The sequence below is a fragment of the Saimiri boliviensis genome, chromosome 14 (assembly GCF_048565385.1).
Source record: "Saimiri boliviensis isolate mSaiBol1 chromosome 14, mSaiBol1.pri, whole genome shotgun sequence".
Lineage (NCBI taxonomy): Eukaryota > Metazoa > Chordata > Mammalia > Primates > Cebidae > Saimiri > Saimiri boliviensis.
Window position 1 is genome coordinate 95628250 of NC_133462.1, and position 24816 is coordinate 95653065.

Genomic DNA, 24816 nt, shown 5'->3' on the forward strand with positions numbered 1-24816 from the left:
TCCTTTGTAGGAGGAGAGGCATTCTGGTTTTGGGTGTTTTCATCCTTTTTGCACTGGCTTCTTCCCATCTTTGTGGATATATCCACCTGTTGTCTTTGTAGCTGTTGACTTTCAGATTGGGTCTCTGAGTGGATATCCCATTTGTTGATAATGAAGTTATTTCTTTCTGTTTCTTAGTTTTCCTTCTAACAGTCTGCCTTCTCTGCTGTAGGACTGCTGAGGTCCACTCCAGGCTCTGCTTGCCTGGGGGTCACCTGCAGCAGCTGCAGAACAGTAAGGGTTGCTGCCAGTTTCTTTTTCTGCTATCTTTGTCCCAGAAGGATACTTGCCAGATGTCAGTCTTATCTCTCCTTTATGAGGTGACTCTTGGCATATACCGGGGTCAGGGAGCTGCTTGAGGAGACAGTCTTTCCTTTATAGGAACTCAAGTGCTGAGCTGTGAGCTCCACTGTTCATTCAGAGCTGCTAGGCAGGTACATTTAAGTCTGCTGCAGCAGAACTCATAAACCTCACCCTTTTTTTTTCTTCCCAGGTTCTTTGTCCCAAGGAGTTAGGGCTTTATTTATGAGTTTCTGTTGTGCTGCTGGCTTTTTTTCAGGGCTGCCCTACCCAGGGAGGAGGCAGCCTTGTCACTGTCTGCCTGCCGAGGCTTTGCTGAGCTGCTGTGGGCTCTGCCCAGCTGCCGTGTGAACTTCCCTGCAGTCCTGTTTCTATGGGTGTAGTTAGAACTTCCTTGGCATTGGTGGCCCACCTCTATAATGGCCGACTCTCTCTGTGATGGTGGACTGCCTCAGGAATGGCAAACTACCTCCGTAGTGGTGGACTGCCTCAGTAATGGCAGATGCCCCTCCCCCACAGAGCTGGACCTTCCCAGGTTCAGCTGTGCTTGCTGTGAAACTCTCAATCCAGAGTGTTTTGGGTTGCTTTTTTTGTGTGTGTGTGGAGGTGGGACCAGCTGAGCCTGATCACCTGGCTCCCTGCCTCAGAGTCCCTTAAAATATTTTTTTTTTTTTTTTTTTTTAGTTAACGGTCGACTGTCTCCCAGGTGTTCCAGTCACCTGTTGAAAAGGCGCCAGGATCTGTGTGATTTCCCGTGTGGTGACCCACTGCGCCAGCTGAAATAGTGGCACTGAGATTCATGGTGCTTTTTTGCCTGAGACTCTCCTGACCTGGCTCCCTGTTTCAGTACCCTTTTTAATCAGATGAATGGGCGACTTTGCCTTCCCAGAGCTCCAATCACCAGCTAACATGGCATCCGGACCTGTGTATTTTGTATGGAGAACCGCCATGCCGGGGCACCAGCAAAACAGTTGCACTGGCAAAAACAGCCATGCAGGCCAAAACAACTGCGGGGGCCAAACCAGGCATGCTGGCCACCCATGGGGCTCCTCCGCTTGGGAATCTCCTGGTCTGTGGGCAATAAAAATACATCTGGAAATGCAGCATCCACTCACCCTCCATGCTTTTGCTGAGAGCTGCAATCCTGAGCTGCTCCTAATTGGCCATCTTGGATGCCCTCTCTAGATAACAGTCGAGAAGAGATTTGATTGTTTACCCTTGGGTAGATGAAGCGTTACTGAAACATACTGTCATTCACTCCAAGTTTCAAAACCTCTTTGTAGTGCTTCAGTTTCTTGTCATGAAGGAGGTTCAATAAATTTTTATTAAGAATTAGGTTTGGCCGGGCACAGTGGCTCATGCCTGTAATCCCAGCACTTTGGGAGGCCGAGGCGGGTGGATCACGAGGTCAAGAGATCGAGACCATCCTGGTCAGCATGGTGAAACCCCGTCTCTACTAAAATACAAAAAAATTAGCTGGGCATGGTGGCACGTGCCTGTGGTCCCAGCTACTCAGGAGGCTGATGCAGGAGAATTGCCTGAACTGAGGAGGCAGAGGTTGCAGTGAGCTGAGATCACGCCCTTGCACTCCAGCTTGGGTAACAAGAGTGAAACTCCGTCTCAAAAAAAAAAAAAAAAAAAGGTTTGATATGAATAATGCACTAATATAAAGGTGAGATTTAGCTTTTCCCTGTGAACAAGATTTTCATGTATTATTTTAAGAATGAAAGATTTTTGTCTGACCTTTTGAATAAACTGGAGCAACAGGAAAGGGAAAAAAATATATTATTTGGAAAGTGAAGTCATCCCTCTATTAATGAGTAAAGGTTTTTGCCTTTTTACAATTTTTGAGTTATCACTTTGGTTAATGAGTGACTTAAGATAACCTGGGATTTGATATCTGACAAACTTGTAAAAATCAAATTATAAATTATTTATTTTTCTTACATCCATATCTTTTAGATATTATATCCCCTAAAGTACATAAACGACATTTGGCTTATTTGGTATAAAAACCATAGAGGAAGAACTGTCAGAAAGCATTGTCAGGTCAGATACAGTGACTCCCATCTGTAATCCCAGCACTTTGGGAGGCGAGGGAGGGTGGATCATCTGATGTCAGGAGTTAGAGATCAGCTTGGCCAATATGGTGAAACCTCATCTCTACTAAAAATACTAAAAGTTAGCCAGGTATTGTGGCAAGCACCTATAATCCCAGCTACTCAGGAAGCTGAGGCTGGAGAATCACTTGAACCCAGGAGGTGAAGGTTTCAGTGAGCAGAGATTGCAGCATTGCACTCCAGTCTGGGCAACAAGAACAAAACTCAGCCAGGCGTGGTGGCTTACGCTTGTAATCCCAGCACTTTGGGAGGCCAAGGTGGGTGGATCACGAGGTCAAGAGATCGAGACCATCCTGGTCAACATGGTGAAACCACATCTCTACTAAAAATACCAAAAATTAGCTGGGCATGGTGGCGTGTGCCTGTAATCCCAGCTACTCAGGAGGCTGAGGCAGGAGAATTGCCTGAACCCAGGAGGCGGAGATTGCAGTGAGCCAAGATCGCGCCATTGCACTCCAGCTTGGGTAACAAGAGCGAAACTCCATCTCAAAAAAAAAAAAAAAGAAAAAAAAAAGAACAAAACTCTATCTCAGGAAAAAAAAGAAAGCATTGCCAAATGTGAAATGGTGTTTCATTTTCCTTGGACTGTATTTGCATAAATATGTTATCCTAAGACTTCTTTGTCATCCACAGACATTTGTTGTCTTGTTTTAATCCTCTTTGAAAGGTGATTTATAATCTGCTATAGGACATTGACAGGTGCTCTTAAATGCAGGTTTCTGATAACTTTGGAAATTTTGTCATTAGCATAAAGAAAAAACTTTCAGGACTCTCATGGAGACCTGAAATGTTCAAGAATATAAAGCAGAACAGGAGATAACTGCATGGAGTGAACTAATATAGACTGAATTAATCTTTTTGGCTTTGCTTAAAATATTACTGATCCTTTGTTTTGTTTTTCAGAGTTCAGGAAGCTTATTTTGAGCTATTTAAAGCTTTTAGCAATTGAGTAAAATATACTCCAATTGAGTAAACAAAATTAGGAGCATATTTGTTTCTCTCTATCTGTTTTCTCCAGAATTTAGAATCTATTTTTGAATATTCCTTTTTTTTTTTTTTTGAGACAGAGTTTTGCTCTTGTTACCCAGGCTGGAGTGCAATGGCACGATCTCGGCTCACCGCAACCTCCGCCTCCTGGGTTCAAGCAATTCTCCAGCCTCAGCCTCCTCAGTAGCTGGGATTACAGGCACGTGCCACCATGCCCAGCTAATTTTTTTTGCATTTTTAGTAGAGACGGGGTTTCACCATGTTGACCAGGATAGTCTCGATCTGTTGACCTCGTGATCCACCCGTCTCGGCCTCCCAAAGTACTGGGATTACAGGCTTGAGCCACCGCGCCCGGCCGTGAATATTCTTAACTTATGGAAATATAATTTGCATAAGTGCAAAAGAATGTTTTCTTCTGCAACAGGTCACAATTGGAGAGATTAGTTATTTTGGCAAGGCTTTGACTGGAATGGCATGCTTTCCCTAAGGAATCAAACTTGATGTATGGAGTCAATAAAAACCCTTTGGGAAAACTGGCTTCATACCTTGTCTACACATTCCCTGTAAGTAACTTGTGGTAAGTAAATAATGTCACTTCCTGACGGGCTTATGAGACCCAAGTTATCCTGTGACCTCAAAAGAGAAATTTATGCAGCTCACGTAGTTATTTGAGGGGACAGACCCATAGCTGGGCTCAGATTTAAAAAGTCTTATCTGAGATTCACTTTATGAAACCAAGTTTTATGAAATCCGATTTTGAAAACCTATGTAAAAATAATTATTCTTGCTGGGCGCGGTGGCTCAAGCCTGTAATCCCAGCACTTTGGGAGGCCGAGGCGGGTGGATCACAAGGTCGAGAGATCGAGACCAACCTAGTCAACATGGTGAAACCCCGTCTCTACTAAAAATACAAAAAATTAACTGGGCATGGTGGCACGTGCCTATAATCCCAGCTACTCAGGAGGCTGAGGCAGGAGAATTACCTGAACCCAGGAGGCGGAGGTTGCGGTGAGCCGAGATCGTGCCATTGCACTCCAGCCTGGGTAACAAGAGCGAAACTCCGTCTCAAAAAAAAAAAAAAAAAAAAAAAATTATTCTTGCTATACTTTATACAAATATTCAGGCCAGGTATAATAGAGACATTTGGTCATTTCATGATTTTTCTTTAGTAAAAATGGGAGACTGGAGAGAGAAAAAAATTATACTTTAAGAACTAAGGGCCGGTAGCAGTGGCTCATGCCTGTAATCCCAGCACTTTGGGAGGCCGAGGCGGGTGGATCACAAGGTCGAGAGATCGAGACCAACCTAGTCAACATGGTGAAACCCCGTCTCTACTAAAAATACAAAAAATTAACTGGGCATGGTGGCACGTGCCTATAATCCCAGCTACTCAGGAGGCTGAGGCAGGAGAATTACCTGAACCCAGGAGGCGGAGGTTGCGGTGAGCCGAGATCGTGCCATTGCACTCCAGCCTGGGTAACAAGAGCGAAACTCCGTCTCAAAAAAAAAAAAAAAAAAAAAATTATTCTTGCTATACTTTATACAAATATTCAGGCCAGGTATAATAGAGACATTTGGTCATTTCATGATTTTTCTTTAGTAAAAATGGGAGACTGGAGAGAGAAAAAAATTATACTTTAAGAACTAAGGGCCGGTAGCAGTGGCTCATGCCTGTAATCCCAGCACTTTGGGAGGCTGAGGCGGGCGGATCACAAGGTCAGGAGATTGAGACCCTTCTGGCCAATATGGGGAAACCCCGTCTCTCCTAAAAATACAAAAAAATAGCTGGATATAGTGGCATACACCTGTAGTCCCAGCTATACTGGCGGCTGATGCAGGAAAATCGCTTGAACCCAGGAGGTGGAGATTTCAGTGAGCCAAGATTGCACCACTGACTGTGTGGGACTCCATCTAAAAAAAAAAGAGTTCCAGGTTCAACCTCCAAGGGTTGGCCTCTCTCTGCAGGAAACCTGGAACCCCCATCTAACAGAGGAGGCCCCAGGCTGGAGTCAGGAAGCCTTCAGAGTCACCAGGTGAGTGGATCAGAGCTGGAAACATAGAGCAGGTGGAAGCCCTGGACTCTTCTAGTGAGGGCTGAGAAGCTGGGGTAGGAACACATTCCATGGGCAAATGCACACAAGGGGTCCCTGGGCCCCTTCCCCTGCCCAGTGACTGCCCAGTTCCTAAACTTCTGAGGCCTGAGACCCAGGGACATACTACCTGATCATCACCCCCACACCTTTCTGCCAAGATGAGACAATGCCCAGTGCAGGCAGGTGGCCTGGGATTGGGGCCTGGGGTGGGGTGCATGTTCCTAACTAGCAGGTACCCTTACATAAAGCTGCCTGAGCTTGGTTGCACCATCACTTGTTAGTCTGCCTATGTGTGGCCTAGATTCAAAGGTCCAGTTGTCCATTCTGGCTATACCATTCCCTGGATCCTCTGCCAGGCCCAATTGTGTATAAGGAGTTTGAATAACTTTGCTTTTAGATCCTGAATAAGAAGCTTTATTGTTACTAGATTTTATCTGTAAAAACATTTTCTGCATTTTCAATGAGATTTGACTTAGTAATTTTGGATAAAATCCAATTGGTTAATTTTAAAAATTGAAAAATTTTTGTTTTTTAGATAATGATTTTCTAAAGTGCCCACAAAACTTGGCAAATAGGTTTGCCATGTTACACTGTTAGTATAGGCTTGCTGAATTTGAATTTTTATAAGAGGCACTATTATTCTTATGGTATTAAATCCATGCACTTTTACAACTTGAGACCTCCCCATTCCAATCAAAGTTGCAATTCAGTCCAAATACAGAGTAAGAGTGTGAGTGCTATTATGAAGTAAAAACAGCCACTCCACTAAGTCCTGATTTTGAATAATAACTCCTAAGAGATTATTACTAAGAGAGTGTAAGACAGTGTTAAATAGGGAAAAATAATAATGTTAAAGGCTTGTTATGATTAATTTTACTTACTTGAGCCTTATGAATTTTTTTCTCCAATTACTTGCAATTCCATTTTAGCTTTTTAAGTTAATTCTTGAGGACTATGCAGACTGGAATCTTCTCAAAGAATAGAAAACAAATTACTCATAGCATAAGTTGAAATGGCTAAACTAGGTCTTATCTAATTGATATTTCAAAGTAACTTCTGGAAATTATTTAAAGTTTTTAAATTATCTCTTCTGATAAACAGCTTTTGAAGTGACATAGTGGTGTTTTTTTTTTTTGTTTTGTTTTGTTTTGTTTTTTTACCAACATGCACAAATACAAATAAGGAGTTGTAGCTTGAATTTTATCTGGAGCTACTATTAACCTAGTACATTGAATGGATTTCTTTTTTTAAATGGTTATAGCATTGTATAAGTAACTCTTTATTTGGTGCAGTACAAAGAATATTATATAATGAATAATGTAACATTGAGGAAATTTTTTTTCTAGTGGGCTTAATAGTTGTGTCCACATAAGTTTGACAAACTGTGGAACTGTTTAACATCCCTTGGGGAAGCACTTTTCAATAATATTTTTAGGCAGGTTTTTGATTAGTATAAAAGGAAAAGTGAAGGCAAATTACTTACAGTTCTTTTCTGCCAAAGGAATTGTTAAAAAAAAAAAAAAGTCCTTCAAATCAATAATAGTTAGTAGTAGACAATTTTTTTGAATCATAGTGGGTAAAAGTAGTATAGCTGCATTAATTGCTCTAAGACCTGTTAAGATTTTTTATTTTTTAGATTTCCTTTTTATTACAAAAATAGGACAGTTTTAAGCTAAAAATGTGGGAACTATATGTTCTTTTTCTAATTGTTTAGCAACTACATTTAAAAAAATCTCCAGCTTTTGTAAGTGGCCATTGTTCTATCAAAATTGGTTTATTATCTAACCATTTTCAAGCTATTGGTTTTGGAGGTTTAACAATGGCTGTCATTAAAAATGATATTCTAACCATGTTGAGAACTTTGTCCCTTAACTTCTAGAGATTCTTTTAGACCCTGTAAATTTTTTTCTATTCCCATTTCAGGCACACAGCCCATGGCCTCCATTATTTGCTGATTTTGGGAGCTATAGGATTGTTCAGGTATTAAGACTTTGGTTCCCCACTGCTGTAATAAGTTTCTTCCCCACAAGTTAATAGGAATCTGAATTACAATAGACTGAATGGGTCCAGGCTGTCCTTCCGGCCCTTTACATGGTAAGATAAGACTGCGTTGATAAACTTCTGAGGCCTGCCCCACTCTGACTGTATTAGAGTGAGCATTTTATACAGGCCAAGAAAAGGGTCAGTGCTGAACAGAAATAAGTGAGACATTTGTGCTAGTATTAACTAAACCTTTAAAATTTTTTTCTATGAATAGTGACTTTACATGCTGGGTGTTTATTTGTAATTTGATATATCCAGTATGCAGCTTTGCCCTGCTTCTTTGTACTTCCAAATCCTCCAATTCTTTCATCTTTGCTTTGACCTAATTTGATGTAAGGTAAAAGTAAGATTTGTGCTATGCGTTTTTTAGGTTTAGCACTGCAAGTATTGGAAAATGACATACAATTTGCATTTCCCCTGTAAAATTACTATTAATAGCTTCTGTATGAAATTTTATCCCTTTAGTATTAAGGCTAGGTTTTCCTAAAAGCAAAACCACTGTTTCTGTAGGTAAGGGCTTACAAACTCCTGCTGGTATTTTTTCGTGGAGGCTCCCCAGGTAAAATATTTACTTTCTGAGTGATACACAAATTTGCTGCTGCGCTTTTATTGGTGGCAGGGGACAAACATTGTACAGAGATAAGAGAGTAACTTAAGCAGGATAGGCCCCAGTTGGAATCGGGTTCCCTTCCTTATTAAATTTTGAATGACATTGATTAGCCCAATTATTTTTCTTTATTTATTTTTTTACACTTAGGGCAAATGCCTGGTTTAGTACTTTTTGTTGTTATCCTCAGCTGAGGTCCTGTTCTTAGATTTTGTCTGCAGTCCTTTCGGTGTGTTCCTTTTTTCCAGAATGGAAACAAGCTCCAGGAAATGCAGCAGTCCCATTGTTTACCCTCAATCCTGCCATAGTTTGCACTAATAATGTAGCCTTATGTAAATTTCCTCCATTGCCATCATGAGCCTTAATATCGTCCATTAAATGAGTTATCCCTTTAAAAGGCTGCTTAGCAACATGACATTTCGTATTAGCATTATTGATGGCTTGTTTAAGTTTCTTTAGAAATTTAAATGGCATTTAAATGGAAAAGGCTTCAATGTTACCTAAAACTGTCCCTGCTCATTTTGAGGGTGCATTATAACTGGAAACTGCTATCCCTCTAAATTTTCGTCTTTACCAGCCTGCTGAATCCCAGCCTGAATAGACAATTACTGCTGTGGAAGGCCGGCATAGAACCACTGGAGCAGCAAGCTTTGCTTTTTGAACAACGTTTAAGTTTTCCAACAGGGAAATATCAGGTAGGTTTGGCCATTTTACTTTTTGAGAATGGGCTTAACAGTTTTACTTTTTAACTTAACTGATAATAATTCCGTTTGGTTTAAAGCTTTTCTTTAAAGGGTGTAGTTTTACATGCTTAGCTTCTACTTGCTTTTTAACTAATTCATGGGCTAGATGTAATTTCTTCCCCTTTAGAGGCTACTGCTTTACTTAAATCAGATTTTAAAAGAGTTGGGGCCGGGCGCGGTGGCTCAAGCCTGTAATCCCAGCACTTTGGGAGGCCGAGGCGGGTGGATCACGAGGTCGTGAGATCGAGACCATCCTGGTCAACATGGTGAAACCCTGTCTCTACTAAAAATACAAAACATTAGCTCGGCATGGTAGCTCGTGCCTGTAATCCCAGCTACTCAGGAGGCTGAGGCAGGAGAATTGCCTGAACCCAGGAGGCGGAGGTTGTGGTGAGCCGAGATCGCGCCATTGCACTCCAGCCTGGGTATCCAGCGAAACTCCGTCTCAAAAAAAAAAAAAAAAAAAAAAAAAAAAAGAGTTACCTCAGAGATAACAAAGAAATTATTATTAGAATTTGTTACTTAAACCTTAGCAGAGAATTACAATTTTGGATGTTACTTGTTTACAAAGAACACACAAAATTTTGCTGTGGAACACCTGCGGAGAGCAGCACACAGCTATTTGGACCTGGCCCCACACAGCTGCTGCTTGCTGCGTTCTGCTTGTGTTCTGCTTGTGGTACTGACTACCGAGCCTGGGCCACAGTTGTGGCCTTGGGCTGAGTCTGTTTGCTTGAACGCTGCTTTGACCTTTCTTTGCTGCTGAGCTGTTTCCATTTTTTTCTTTTTCTTCCCCGCCCCCACCCCTGTAATGCTATTAAGGTTAGAAATATAGCATATGAAAATCTGTTGATTCTTAAAAATGTATTTTAAATTTCTGGGCTTAAATGTGTAACAACATAAACATTTGACTAATTCTGCTGCCATGATTAATATGGAAGCTTCAGTTTAATACGGTTACACAGATCTGAAAAAACAATTGCTCTAAAGCTAACAACGACAATGAGAAAATTTTTTATTTTTATTTTTATTTTTATTTTATTTTATTTTATTGCATTTTAGGTTTCGGGCTACATGTGATGAACATGCAAGATTGTTGCATAGGTACACACATGGCAGTGTGGTTTGCTGCCTTCCGTCCCCTCACCTGTATCTGTCATTTCTCCCCATGCTATCTCTTCCCACTTCCCCACCCCCCGCTCCTCCCCCATTTCCCCCCAACGGACCCCAGTGTGTAGGGCTCCCCTCCCTGTGTCCTTGTGTTCTCAGACAATGAGAAAATTATCAGAATAATTACCGTAGCGTTAATATCTGCACACAAAATGTTTAGAATAGTAAGCTAGGATTCGAACCTAGGCAATTTGGTCTCGGAGAGAAAAAGTGTTCTGTTCCCAGTGAGTTCATAGTCAAATAGGTGCTGGGAGAGGAGGAAAACAAAAATGGAGTCACACAGATGAATGCATGCTGTAATTCTGGACAATTTTAGGAAGGAGTGGTATATGCTACTAAAAAAGCCTGAGGTTGCAAGATTTGACTTATCTAGAGGAAGATGAAGGCTTGGCTGTTGCCTGACTTGTGAAGAATGCATAGGCCTTTTTAACTAGATAAAGCTGTAGGGTGGGGGCCTGGAAGAGCTTTCCAAGCAGAGGACTGAGCTTCTGCAAATGGCCTGTGGCAGTCTGTTTGCTTAGCCTGTATGAACAGAGGGAAAGAAGGCTATCCTGGCCAGATGATAGGAAGTAAAGGGAGCTGAGTCCTGAATGAGGTGGGAAAAGGTGGAAGCCAGACCAAGGTGTGAACCTTTTGTACTGTATTTACATAAGATCTCTGGGCAATATGTTAAGCTCTGGGTGACTTGATAAGATTGATGTTCCAAATGATAAGTCTGGCTCTAATGGAGAAAACAAGTTGGAGTCAGGCAAGAGTAGAAGCCAGTGACCTGGTGTGAGAATGAGATACTGGAGTAGACTGAGGTTTGGTGTTAGGCTCTTAGGTGACAGGTGTGATGAGGGGTAATGGAGGTAAGTAGAGATATTTCACATGTATTTAGGAGGTAAAAGTTTTAAAAATGATGCTGCATTGAATGTTGGTATGAGAAGGCAGGAGATTGAAAGACCCCAATGTGTCTATATATTCTTTATCTTTTCCAACCTCTGGGATTGATTATAATGTCTTTGGAGTCTTGTGAAATAGTGCTTCTTAAGCTGAAGCTCTTGATTCTCCTTACTTCTGTGGAGATCCTGACTCAGGAGGTTTTGATTGAGGATCTAAAATTTGGAAATTCAGAGCCATTTGTCTTGTTTTGGATTTTTGAGGTATCTTGTTTGAACATTCTTACGTTCAAGCACATTTGGAAAATGCTGATATAGACAGTGTGTAAGATAGTCAGTGATTCTCAATATTGGCTACACATTAGAGTTGCCAGGGATGCTTTTAAAAATATTTATGCCAGGGCCCTACCTGAAACAAATCAGAATCTGTGAGTTGAGCCTGGATGTTGGTATTTTAACAGGTGATTGGGATATGCAGCCAGTATGAACCTCTGAGTTAAATTATAATTCTAGAAAGCATGTGGAAAAAAAAAACTGGGATAATATGAAGATAGAAGCATGCCAGGTATATATTAAAAATGATTTGTAAAGCACAACATGGACAAATTACTCAAAATAAAATCAATAAAGTAGTAAAGGTACTGAATTATGCTGTATCCACTGGGATATTTTCAACCTTTTCCAAATGACTATATAAAATTGTTCTTCTATCTTCCAGCAGGAATTATTAAATAGTGTATATAGTACTTGATATACTTCTCTAAATTGGACATAAAGCAAATGTCTTAAATTGAGAGAAACTCTTCATGAAAACAATCAAAGTATTCAAATGAAGACAAAGTAACTTTGGCCATTTAGCATGATCTGAGGTTATTTATAAAATAAACCAGGCAGAACTATCATTTCTGTACTCGTAAGTTTTGTATTTTTACTTCTCAGTAAATTTTATGTTAAAAGACATTAATACTTGCTGTTTGTTATTGGATACTTATGTCCATTGTTGAGAATGCTTTGCATTTAAAGCAAAGCACAGGGGCCGGGCGCGGTGGCTCACGCCTGTAATCCCAGCACTTTGGGAGGCCGAGGCGGGTGGATCACAAGGTCAAGAGATCGAGACCATCCTGGTCAACATGGTGAAACCCTGTCTCTACTAAAAATACAAAAAAATTAGCTGGGCATGGTGGCGCGTGCCTGTAATCCCAGCTACTCAGGAGGCTGAGGCAGGAGAATTGCCTGAACCCAGGAGGCGGCGGTTGCGGTGAGCCGAGATCGCGCCATTGCACTCCAGCCTGGGTAACAAGAGCGAAACTCTGTCTCAAAAAAAAAAAAAAAAAAAAAAAAAAAAGCAAAGCACAAATAAAAATATAACTACAAAAATGATTTCTATAATAATTAAGTTAAAAAATTAGAATGCCCGAGACCTAGAAGTTATTCTCATTCACAGGTGATATAAAGAGAACAGCTTAGTTAGGTGACCCAAGCATTAGAAATGCAAAGGTCTCTAGAGGGATTCCTGGCTTTACATTTCTATCAGTCAATCAATCTAGCTATCATTCATCTATCAAACAATCAAGTTATACTCAATCCTCAAAAACTGCATATTTAAAAGTTAAATATATATATTTAAATCATAGAATATAATGTTTTGACATATTTATAAACTTGTGAACCCCTTGCAACAAAAATAATGAACATATCCTTCAGCTCCCAGAGTTTACTCACTTATCTCTGCAATCCTTTGCTCCCACATTTCCTCATTCCCCATTCTTCATATATACAGAATATACTCCTTTTTTTTTGTTCTGTTTTTTGTTTCATCCAGAAAAAATATTTTGAGATTCATCCATATTGTTGCTTATACTAATAATTCATTTCTTGTTATTGCTAAGTAGTAGTCCATTACATATAATCACCTCAGATTTTCTATATTTCTTGATGGATATTCAAAGCATTCCTAGTTTTTGGCTATTACAAATAGAACTGCTATGAACATCCATATACAACGTTACAAGGTTAAAGGAGAGCAGTTTCAGAAAGAATATTTTCTTCCAGAACTTTGGAGTCGAATGGCTGAATCAAATGATAAGTGTATGTTTGACTATTTAAGAAAATGCCAAAATATTTCATGAAGCAGCTGTATCATTGCACATTCCCACCAATGTTTTCTCCATAGACAAACCCTCCAAAGGCCTGGATGGATAAACCTGTCTGTAAACATTTCAGAATTCATGTGAGGGAGGGAGACTGGATGTGGTACTCTCAGTAAACGCTGTTTCTAGCATGGCACCTCACTTCAGCTTTTACTGTGCCTTCACAACCTGGATTCTGACACTCTTTGACCCAGTTTCTACAGAGAATAAATTAATTATCTCCTGAGACATAAAAAAGAGGAAATTACTTGGTTGCATGAAGTCAGAGAAAGAGACACAGAATCCAGTTGTCCTTTTACAGACTTCTAGGCAATGCTTCATTTTCAGTGTCATGATCCCTAACCCCCTATAACTTCAGAAATACCTGGCACCTCCGATGTCTAAAATTTTCCAGGATTCTAAAAGATAAGTTAGCTTATTTCTCATTGGAATCTTGCTTAGCTTCCACTTAGGCAACACCTTTCTCCTTTCTGTAAAGTCATCTATCACCTAGCAATTTTTCTTCTTCCAAAAGTTGGTTAACATCTCTTGCTCTGTCACTTAATATGGTATTATATTTCTCTTATTGCTTAGCTGACACTTCAGCAATGTTTGGAGAGGGAGCAGACATAAACAACTGTATTGTTACATCTATGCAAAGTAAAACAGCGAAAACCTTTCATGCATGTTGGTTATTAGACTTGGCTACTCCAAGTCTCCTGCCCCTTCTAAGATCTCTGAATGTCTCCCATGATTTAGCAATGAATGAGGTAATGTCTTATGTAATAGGGGGGCTTCTAGGCCCCTCCTCTAGCACTTAGCTGTTTATTTTGATTGGATGGCATGTGTTCTGATTGATCTGTAAGTTTCTTGAGTAGTTGGCATCTGGTTCTGATTGATCCTGTCCATAATATACTCTGCTAAATAATTTTGATATCACTCTTGAATAAAGGAACTCTAACCCATATCATCTGAGGAGGAATTGAATGAAATGAAGTATGAGGTTAAGAGAGTAGAGTTAGGAACGATATTTTAATTATTTTAAAATACAGTAGGACTTAGTGACATGTTCAAAATAAACCATAGATTTAGATCTAGGGAAGAATTAATTTCAATATGAACATGAAACTTCTAAAGGTTAAACCTTATCAAAGTTCAAATGAGCAGTTCTATTTTTTCCCTAACTTTGGGAAGAATAATGTAGCTACAATTATATTTATCTCTAATATGTTATATACAATATAATGCATGATTTTAAAATATAACATATATTCTACATTTAGACTATAAGAGCAATGCAGCCTTTTACAGCAGCACGTGCTGAAAAGCTTAGCATAGGAAAGTCTGAGTAAGAGGCTGGGCATGGTGGCTTATGCCTGTAATCCCAGCACTTTGGGAAGCTGGGGTGGGTAGATTACTTTAGCCTATGATTTCGAGTGGGCAACGTGGTAAATCCCCGTCTCTACTAAAATACAAAATAATAATAATAATAATAACAATAATAATTAATAACAAGTAGCTGGGTGTGGCAGCCTGCACCTATAATCAGAGCTACTCAGGAGGCTGAGGTACAAGAATTGCTTGAGCCTGGGAGGTGGAGGTTGCAATGAGCTGAGATCATGCCACTGCACTCCAGCCTGGGCGACAGAGTGAGACTGTCTCTCAAACAACAACCACCAAAAAAAAAAAAAAAAAAAAAAGGAAAGAAAGAAAGAAAAAAAAGTAGGAATAAGAAAACAGAAAACTGTCATTTTATAACTGAGAAATGATGATGATATATTATTTCCATGTAATTAATTCTTTTTAGTAAAATAAATAAATTTGTCCTTTGAGGTTTTCCTACCTTATGTATTTGACATTTGAGACCTTATTTAAAATGTCTACATTATAATGATTTGCAATCACAGGAGGCAGTACATTCTTTTATCCAAGAAAATTCTGGAAATCCCTAAAATGTATGTATACAATATGCATAACATGTACTGCAAATTGACCCATTGGCTGTGTTTGGGAGTTGTTTTGTTGGATTGTATTCTGATTTTGTTTTAAATCTGTGGAATTCTTAGAGTACTTCACTAAATCCAGTGGTTTCTCTGGGTCATACTCTTCCTCCATCAGTTTACTTACAGGATGATTATAAACCCCTCATTTAATTTCCCCAAATTATATTTCAGGCGAGGCTATGCTGTGTCATAGAACTTGAGTAAATGCAGATACATGGAGCACAATAGAGGAAGTATATTGCACTGCTATTAGAAATAGTTTCTCTTAGCGTGTAGATACTAAACAAACCAGAGAGTTCATGCCTTCCTCCTGGTAGGTTGCTGCTCAGTCAGGGACATCTCTTATGTATACACCAAGAAGCCTCAGAAACAACACTACACATCTACAACCATGTGCTATTTGACAAACCTGACAAAAACAAGCAATGGGGAAAGGATTCCCTATGTAATAAATGATGTTGGGAAAACTGGCTAGCCATATGCAGAAAGGTGAAACTGGATCCCTTCCTTACACCTTGTACAAAAATTAACTCCAGATGGATTAAAGATTTAAACATAAGACCTAACACCATAAAAACCCTAGAAGAAAACCTAGGCAATAGCATTCATGATATAGACATGTGTAATGCTTAAAGTATTAAAAGTTTTAAATATCCTCATATTTCAGTGTTAAAATATTTATGCTAAAAAAACTTGGAAATAGATCATGTTGAGCATCAATAGAACACCACAGAAGCTGCTTCATTTAGGTAAATACTTGGAAAAACCTATGTATTTTTTGGTAAAATCTTTACTGATAGAAAAAAAAAAAGCTGAATAATATAGTAATAAAATTTTTATATTATATTTAAGAGCAAGAAAATATGTGATCAACTGTGCAAGGATATTCTTTTTTAAAATATACTTTAAGTTCTGGGGTACACGTACAGAATGTGCAGGTTTGTTACATTGGTATACACGTGCCATGATGATTGGCTGCATCCAACAGTCCAGGGGCAGTGGATCACACCTGTAAACTTAAGACTTTGGGAAGTCAAGGTGGGTGGATCTCTTGAGCCCAGGAGTTTGAAACCAGCCTGGAAATAATGGTGAAACCCCATCTGTACAAAAGATACATAAATTAGCTGGGCATGGTGGTTCATGCCTGTAATCCAGGCTACTCAGAAGACTGAGGTGGGAGGATCAGCACGCCCTGGGAGGTCAGGGCTGCAGTGAGCTGAAATTGCACTACTGCACTTTAGCACAGGCAAGAAAGTGAGTCAGTCTCTCTCTCTCTCTCTCTCTCTCTCTCTCTCTCTCCCTCTCCTATCTCACACACACACACACACACGAAAGAACTTTCAAAAAGTGTAGCAAGCGTTCTTTAAAAGGGAAAAAAAGAACATTTATTTAGGAAGCATCTAAAATGTGCCAGGGTCCTATTTGCACGTTTGTTGTATATACTGTAATCATAAAAAATAATTATGATGATGACTTTCTGCCCATTCCAGGGTGTTGAGAGCAAAATGATGAATAAATCGGATCCCTTTTTCTCTCCATTCAGAATTTCCTCCCCTTAGACTTCCGCATGCCTGGCTCCTTCTCATCCTTTAGTCGGCAGCTTAAATATCATACTCAGAGAGGTCTTCTCTGACCACAGATTTCCACTCTCACTCCCATCCCCATCCTAATTACAGAATTCTTTGATATATTCTAACATTTTCAATTTATAGAAAGCATTTATAGTGAGTTAGAAGTATTTGCTCTTTATTTCTTTTTCTGTTCCTATGACTATAGCATAAGACCTCATCTTATATATTCAGTGTCTCACTGACTAGCAGAGTTTGTGATCTATAACCAAAATAAATTCTAGGTCAAAACAAAATTTCATCAGAGGTTTTGTGTGCCAAACTGCTGTGTTCCTATGGGACATCTCCAGTCGGAGCAGTCTGCTGAAACTGAACACACCCCTACCCCAAACTTAAAGTGCATATGCCAGTTTCTACTTTCCTATTCTTTTCTTGATGCTACTGTCATTTTATCATCCTTCAGATTTACAAAAAGTTTGAGATTTACCAGGTCACTGCGCTGTGATCATTTGTCTCACTTTTGTATACATACTTTCTAGTTCACAAATGTTTTCACATATCTCACTGCTTTTGTTCATTACACACACCTGAGAGATACCATTAGTGCCATTTTTATGAATGAGGTCAATGACATACAAACAAAGACCTTTTTCCCAAGGTCCCGTACCTAGTAAGCGGCAGAACCAGTACGCTAACATGTCTTTTTACTTCTATTTGGTGCTGATACAACTATGAACCAGCTGCTTTTAGCAAAAAATCAGGCCCCTCCCATTTCTCTCCACAGTCATAACATTAGAATATACCATTATTTTATACATCTGCTGCTACAAGAGTGGCTCTCACAAAGGTACTTAGTGTATTTCTTAAAGTGACTTCTACTTATTACAACACTACACCAAATTGTTCAAATTGTTATTACAGTCCCACATAGTTACTACTCTCATGTTTTTTTCTTATTGTAAAATGTTCATTTTAGATCTCTGTTGCCTAATGAAAATAGATAAACCTATGAAAATCACAGCATTATCTTTTCAAGTTCCAAATGCAATAAAAACTACAATTCAAACTGTTTCTCTCTAACTCTCCTTATGATTTTGCACATGCAGATATACCACAGAATGATACATTTGGCCACAGCTTAACCTGAAATAATTCTTTAGATTTTAGATAAACTTATTTTCAGAACACAAAGTTATTTTTTTTTGCAAAATCTAAACTTTATTTTCCTTGCACTATACTATACTTGCATCTTAAATGAATCATGCAAATTAGCAGAATTATACTATGAAGCAGTAATTCACTTAGCACATAATTTATTAATCATGAACTAAAAACATAAGAAAATTCATTATGAGCATATACAGGAGGTAATTATTTGCATAAATAACTTCTGGGAGAAAATGAGAGTTTAGTTTATAGTAGTACCTTATTTAAATGGGTTGGCATAGCAAATAGTATGAGTTGCTTTTTTTCTGTTTGTCAAAAAGCTAAAGATAAATGTATACATTCAGCTCTTCCAAAGAAGAGGAGGAAAAAAAAATTTGTGGGGCAATAATTGTTGAATGAAAGCCACACATAGCTAGCTAAAGAGAAAGCTGTAACTAAATATGCCGACAATTAAGACAGATGGACCGAAAGACCACTCACTACAGAAATGAGATCTGTGAGAAAAAATAGGTGGGGATAAATAAATTTTAGAATGTGAGGAAGAAGGGAGAAACAGAAAAGAAGCCTAACTGGTCAATTAAATGAGAGCTTCAGCCAAGAAAAAAAAGAAACAACATGAAGTACAATAAAGTACATGGAGAAATAGATACATAACAGACTTTTGTTCCTTTATAGCCCTAACATTACAGGTTAATACTTATGCTACAATTAGTTTTTTTGTAAATACTTCTGTGATACAGAGTTTCATTTTATTATTATAAGACATTCGATTGGCTAACCATGGTCATCTACCACTATGTGAAAGAAGATTATTATTACAGAGAGAGAAAACTGGAACTTTCCATCAACTTTGCACCTACAGAAAGAATTGGTCACCAGAATTCTAAAGAGTAATGCATGGCTTATAAAGGTAATATTAGAACACGAATTGGGGCTAATAACATGTTTAAGAAATTTTAATCTAAAATTATAATCTAAGATTACAGTTTAATATTAGAAAATTTATTGTAACCCTCTTTGCTATTGATGACATAATTATAATTTATTTCCTTTTTTTACACATTTATATGTTTATTGTACTTTAGGCTCGGGGGTACATGTGCTGATCATTCAGGATTGCTGCACAGGTACACACTTGGCGAGGTGGTTTGCTTCCTCCATCCCCCCACCCCCTGTAACTGGCATGTCTCCCCTTTTTACCCCTCCCAGCCTCCCCGTTACCCGCTGTGCCTCCCTTAGCGCCCCCTCCTGACCCCAGTGTGTAATGCTCCCCCCCGCGTGCCCATTGTTCTCATTGTTCAACATCCACCTATGAGTGAGAACATGTGGTGTTTAGTTTTCTGTTCTTCTGTTAGTTTGCTGAGAATGATGGTTTCCAGATTTATCCATGTCCCTACAAAGGACATGAACTCATCTTTTTTATGGCTGCCTAGTATTCCACGGTGTATCTGTGGCACATTTTCTTTGTCTAGTCTATCACTGATGAGCATTTGGGTTGGTTCCAGGTGTTTGCTATTGTAAACAGTGCCACAATGATCATATGTGTGCATGTGTCTTTATAATAGAATGATCTCTAATTCTTGGGTATATACACCCAGTAATGAGATTGCTGGGTCAAATGGAATTTCTATTTCTAAATCCTTGAGGAATTGCCACACTGTCTTCCACAATGGTTGAACTAATTTACACTCCCACCAATAGTGTGTAAGCGTTCCTTTTTCTCCACATTCTCTCCAGCATTTGCTGTCTCCAGATTTTTTAATGAGTGCCATTCTAACTGGCGTGAGATGGTATCTCAATGTGGTTTCGATTTGCATTTCTGTATTCACCAGTGATGATGAACATTTTTTTTATATGTTTGTTGGCCTCATAAATTTTTCTTTTGAAAAGTGTCTGTTCATATCCTTTGCCCCCTTTTGAATGGGTTTTTTTTTTTCTTGTAAATCTGCTTTATTTCTTTGTAGATTCTGGATATCCGTTTTTTGTCAAATGGGTTCATTGCAGAGATTTTTCCCATTCTGTTGGTTGCCGGTTCACTCTAATGATTGTTTCTTTTGCTGTGCAGAAACTCTTAAGTTTAATTAGGTCCCATTTGTCTATTTTGGCTTTTGTTGCCATTGCTTTTGGTGTTTTAGTCACGAAGTCCTTGCTTATGCCTATGTCCTGAATGGTATGCATAGGTTTTCTTCTAGGGTTTTTATGGTGTTAGGTTTTGCATTTAAATCTTTAATCCTTCTGGAGTTAATTTTAATGTAAGGAAAGGATCCAGTTTCAGCTTTCTGCAGATGGCTAGCCAGTTTTCCCAACACCATTTACTAAACAAGGAATCTTTTCTCCATTGTTTGTTTTTGTCAGGTTTGTCAAAGATCAGATGGTTGTAGATGTGTGGCATTACTTCCAGGATTTCTGTTCTGTTACATTGATCTATATCTCTATTTTGGTACCAGTACCATGCTGTTCTGATTACAGTAGGCTTGTGGTATAGTTTGAAGTCAGGTAGCATGATGCCTCTAGCTTTGTTCTTTTTGCTTAGGATTGTCTTGGCTATGCAGGCTCCCCTTTGGTTCCATATGAAGTTGAAAGTGTGAGTTTTTTTTTGTTTTTTTTTTTTTTTTTTTCAGTTCTGTGAAGAAGGTCATTGGTAGCTTGATGGGATAGTATTGAATCTATTAATTAATTTGGGAAGTATGGCCATTTTCATGATATTGATTCTTCCTAACCATGAACATGGAATGTTTTTCCATCTGTTTTTGTGTTCTCTTATTTTCCTTGAGCAGTTGCTTGTAGTTCTCCTTGAAGAGGTCCTTTGCATCCTTTGTTAGTTGTATTCCTAGGTATTTTATTCTCTTTGTAGCAATTGTGAATTGGGTTGCTCACGATTTGGCTCTCTGTTAGTCTGTTATTGGTGCATAGGAATGCTTGTGATTTCTGCACATTGATTTTGTATCCGAGACTTTGCTGAAGTTGCTTATCAGCTTAAGGAGATTTGGGGCTCAAGAATTTTAATAAAGAAATTTCTAAATACCTAGTCTGATACACTTTATCAATTTAATATCCTGCCTGTCAATGTAGACATAATAACCATTTACATGTACTAGCTTGTGTCTATAGGCATCTTGGGTGCTCGTGTTCATCTTTGTAAATTATCACCAAGGCTAAAAGAAAGGGACAAGTAATCCTCTTGTTCCACTGGGGTGTGACATAATACAAGTTGCTAACTTACAGTCCTTTGATGGCCAAGAAACTGTTCTGAGGTCACTTATCTAAAATAGTCAAAGATTTAATGAAAATTTCCCCATTGCATTCCTAGTCTGATATATTGTAATTCATATCAGCTAGCGGTCAGATAAGAGTTATCTGCAGCCTGAAAACAATAAATAAAATAATAATGGCAATACTAGTAGTCATAAACTAAAAGCCCACACTTTAAAAATAAAATACAAAAACCTTTAGCTAATATAAGATTACTAGACCTAAAACATCAGATTACAAATAACGAACACTCTATGTTAGAAGATGACCCCTTCTATTCGTTCTTTATGTTGCTCTGTCCAAATGCTTTTCTACCTGATTATTCATGTTATTTTTCACTATATGCCAATAATTATGTTCATCTTATTAATATTTCTGACTTGAGTAACTCTTACTACTCTAGAACACTCAGGTTTTTATTTTAAAAAAGAACCATCTCAGCCTATCAACAGCATGTACATTTGCTTGACTTTTTACTAAAAATTCCACCATTTGCTGTCTCTTGTAAATTATAGCAAGAAGTGGTGTGTTTCTGTCCTATAAAAGAGCAGAAAAAATTAGCAATTAACAAAATTACATATTTCTCAAATGAACCAAAAGTCTTCTCTAAGATGCTTTGAACTTCAAAATACAATATAGAAAGGAAGTAAATGAAAAGCAGTCCCTTCCGTCTCACTCCCCTGAGCTTTCTGATGTGCTGCTCTTTGCTTTGTAAATATCCCTCCTCTGCCTTCCCGCATTAACTGTGGTTATTGTCAAAACACCTTCCAAACATTTACCAGTCCCAAGAATCCTTGCTTTGATCACAGCACTTAGCATGGTGTATTGTAATCACTTCATTGTTTCCAACTGAAACCAAGAGCTTCTTCAGGGCAAGAGCTGTGTCTTTTATCTTTATAGCCCCAAAAAAGCAAAAACATAGTAGCAAATACTTTAAGTTTTTACATAAATTAATAATCTAGATTATTATCTTTAGAGTAGTGTTTCTTAAACTGTAGTCCAAATAATATTTGCTTATTGTACCCCTAGAGAAAGACTCCATGACAATCTGCTCATGAGAAGTATTACAAATCTCTGTTTTATATCCAATCATTAAAAAATCTTTTGAACTTTACCTAATCCCCATTTGACAATACTTTTTGTGGCAAATATTAACATTTAAGAAATTAAGAGTTTCAGAGATACAGTTTCCAGAACTTCCCAATACAGTTGGACATTTCCTCTGGGTGTTACAAACTTGCTTGATTTACTTCTATCAATGATGTTAGAATCCCAGATGTCAATGTCAGGCACTCCTGCTCCAAATGGGCCACTAAGAAAATGAGCTCTGAATTAAAAGTGATTGGCTTCAAGTATACTTATTTTTTATACTATTAAATAGTCCATGGGTTTTTTAAATACAAGAGAACAGATTTTTATTTTAACAGTTAGAAAACTCAGTATGTTTTGTGTAAGAGAGAGAGATTTAAAAAACTTAAAAATAAATATTAAAAAAACCAAAGCTCAGTAAGAAATTCTATTCTCAATTGTAATGGTAATCCTGGGACCCTAATGCAACTATACATTTTAAATCCATTTTTATTGGTTTCCATTTAAATGCCTATTAAAATTTTTTTTTTAGTTAAAATATAAATCAAAAATATAATGGCTTATCAACAAAAGTTCTCATACTGATCCATATGGGTTATTTCTAGCATAATGAAAGCCAATACATCACTTGCATTTTTAAGAAAGGTTGCTGAGGAGGAAGATATAATGTCAGCAATATTCATAAACTATCCAACTATAACCAGAAATAACCTAAAAAGGCTTCTAGGCATTCTTATGGGCAGATGATTATTTGTGGTATAAAGAAAGAGTTTTAAACTAAATTCTAAAGTTCAACACCATAATTAAGGGATGTGTATAATCTATAGACTATATATGATAAACAAGTACCCACTGACTTAAAAGCCTTGAAATCTTTATCAAAATCTACTACAACATAAGAGTTGTAAACTCAAATACTTACAAGGACAAAGAAAGGTTATCTGAAGTAAGGAAAGTACTAATGTGGGCACACTAGCAAACTGGAGAATATATGCCTTCCATAAAGGAGCAACCTCTGCACAGCAGGCCAAACAGTGATAGAAACTCAGGGGACACCATACTTGATTTTTTAGGACAAGTCTGAAGTCCAGATTTCTGCATAAGTCTTCTAAATTTTCCACGCTGACTCAATTTATAGAGGCAAACAAATCTGTGCGGCACATTTAAAATATAGCCCTTTTGTTTTTATATTTGCTATGAATGTGTGGTTCATAGCAACTAAATGGTTGTATATAATCCAAGTATTTGCATGTAAAATATATTCTTTCTACAATATCATATGTTTTACCAAAAAAATCAGGCCCTAATATATAATAAAAATTGCTAAAAAGACTCGTAATACTCACTTCAAGAGTTTTTCTGACAATTATTAATTTACAGTCTATTTGTATACAATTTTTCCAGATTGTAGCCAAATAGATAATAGTTTATAAGATTGCCAAAACTAAATTAATTTTTAAAATTCCTATCTGTATTCTTATCAACTTCAAGGATTTCAGTGTTTAAAGCTGACATCCTGGTTATGCTAAAGCTCTATAAACTTAACAGGCATACTGAGATAGTTCATAATACAACTTCAACTAAAAAACAACATTTAAAATTGGCTACTATTTTAATTGAGAAAGCCCAGTTGTAATTAACGTTTGTTGACATATAATCACCTGTATGGTGTCAAAGGGACATGAAATCATTAAAGGGTTAGCCTCTACCCAGTGAAAGATTACTCATAAGCAAATTTGTAAAGATTCTCTGAATGACAGTGAATGATTAATGGTGGGAAGAAAAAGGTGTCATTCTGTAAGCTGAGAGATATTGCCAAGAATATTCACTTTCACTTCCCAGTCACAGATGTAGAGAAAGGCAGGTAAGTCAGGCTAATCTTACTGAAAAGGAGAACTTTGAAGAAAGTAGCACCTAGCAAATGCCAACTCTTCTAGAGATTTCTTACATTTTTGAGATACAGAAATTTACATATTGCACTTATCTATACTGGGGTGCTTCATCAGGAGTGTATCCAAACGTTGAGGTGATTTTTTTTCTGTTATTGTTAGAGACAAGAGTCTCACTATGTTGCTCAAACTGGACGCAAACTCTTAGGCTCAAGCTGGTACTAAAGAAACATGCCACGGTGCCCAGCTTCAAGAAAACATTTTTAAACATACACTTTCAGGCCTTATTGGATCTATTATATCAAAATTTTCAGGGGAAAGCCTACAATTTTACATTTTTTTTAAACAAAATTAGCTCGGGTCATTATAATGCACAATTCTGAGAATTAGTGCAGCAGGCAGTCACTTCAGTCTCACCCTTCACCCTTTATCAGTTATAGATGTTGCCCAAAAGAGAAAAGAGTAAGAGACAGAGTTATTTATTAAATCTCCATTTAATTTTCATGGGTATGAGTAGAATAGAAACAATAAACTTAAAATCTCACTTGATTTTGCTATTTATAAGCTCCTTATCTCCCACCTTCCCATCAAGACATTCTAGATTTTAGAGGAGAGTTTAGACTCTTATCTAAGTGGCTGTTTCTGCCTGAATAAGTAGTAAGTCAGTTAATAATTTGTTTCACCTTCTGCTGAAGTGTTTCTCACTCTGTCATCACATATTCACCGCCAATATGGT

At 38.0% G+C, this 24816-nt stretch overlaps 1 protein-coding gene across 1 annotated transcript in view; it reads left to right on the forward strand.

Annotated features, from left to right (window-relative positions):
• The first annotated feature begins 8842 nt into the window (after positions 1–8842).
• Positions 8843–24816, forward strand: part of LOC141581103 (tubulin beta-8 chain-like) — a 29868-nt gene continuing 13894 nt past the window's right edge. The window contains exon 1 of the mRNA XM_074385513.1: positions 8843–8884. The gene's annotated coding sequence lies outside the window, so the exon portion shown is untranslated. The remainder of the gene's footprint in view (positions 8885–24816) is intronic.